Consider the following 1,528-nt stretch of genomic DNA (forward strand, 5'->3'; position numbering starts at 1 on the left):
TTACTCAAATATTACTGAGAATATGTGAATTTGAGTCTTTTCGGAGTTGAGAAAATCCACTTCCAACTTGTGCAGCCGGTTCTGGTCTTTATATTTATTTGTGTATCTTTTGTGAAAAAAGAATAGTCAAATACAACATCACTCTGATGATGAGGCTTTGTAAACTTTGTTATTTGTTATTTCAAGAGACCTTCTCACTTGAACAAGGATTTTATTTTTATACATTTTAACGAAGACATGCATTTCTCCCTCTGGCTGTCAGGTTTCTATCAGGGGTTTTTTTTCCATCTGACGCCTTTTTACACATTTGTTTTAAGGTTCATTCAGTGTTTTCCTCTCTGAGGACAGCGGCCAACCCAAACAGATGATGCTGAACGGCTTCACTTCACTGCAGCCGGGTTTTCCAGAAGACTTCACACTGTCAACAATGTCAGCAGCAGACTGCTCATAGGCATGTACATCTTTTAGAGGCTCTCCTTGACAGATCATCCTAGATAGACACTTCGTGTTCCCGCTTCAGCCGTTTTTTTTTTCCCCTAGGTTTTTCTTTTTTTCATTTCTGTTTTTCCTCCTGCAAAATTAAACTTCTCACCCGTCATCATGGATTTCATTCTCAGTCAGGAACCCAGAAAAATAGACTTTCTTTTCTCTCTCTCTGCCATTATTTCCTTCCTCATTATGTACCCTTTTGTTTTCTGTCTGAAAACATACAAACTCAGCTTGTCCACAGCCTTCACTCCAGCAAACAGAGGCAATATCCTATCAAGGGCACAGTTTTCTCCAGTATTAATATGTAAAGCAGAAAGAAGGAGGAACTGGTGTCACAGCACTCTGTACTATTCTAGTCAGGGGTGGAATTGCTAAAGATTTTAGGAGGCTGATGGAAGTGGGACATGCTGGGGAGAGGATGAGGAGTCTGAGGAGCCATCCCGACTGTCAGATCTGTCCTTTTTCCCCCTGAAGGCTCTCCTGTTGAAGGGCCAATACACTTACTGCTGTAAAAGATAAGAAACCCCAGACCTAAAGTACACCCCCCTAAATAATATTTCTCTGCAGTACATATATTGTTCTGTTTGGTACACCTGCACGCGTTTCAAGCTTTCGCTATTCAGGTGGTTATTTCATGACGATGTCTGTGAAGCTCAAGGTTGCCAGGTGTCCCGGCTCCCTTGTGTTTGTAAATTAGTGCACTTGCCTCCCTGCCTGTCCGTGTCGATCTTCATTTTCAACTTGATATACAGTGACTCTCAGTACACTGCCACGAATTAGGCCCCTCTCTGTTTGACCTCCAGTAGTAAACAAGGACAAAACAAGAAATGATTACAAGAGCCACATCTTGCTTATTTTCTTTTGGCTCTATCAGGCTGCACAGCTGTGCGCCCAACTGTGATTGCCTTCAATATTTTTCTTAACAGTGTGACGTGTGCTGTGAAAGAACTTGTTTTATTTATTAAGAGGGGGGAGCCCCCCCCCCCCCCCCCCCCCCTTGGTTTTTTTCTTTTTTCTTTTTTTTTTTTTCTTTTTTTTT

The sequence above is a fragment of the Poecilia latipinna genome, unplaced genomic scaffold, assembly GCF_001443285.1.
Source record: "Poecilia latipinna isolate Pla-1442-1.1 unplaced genomic scaffold, P_latipinna-1.0 Scaffold41, whole genome shotgun sequence".
NCBI classification, from domain to species: domain Eukaryota; kingdom Metazoa; phylum Chordata; class Actinopteri; order Cyprinodontiformes; family Poeciliidae; genus Poecilia; species Poecilia latipinna.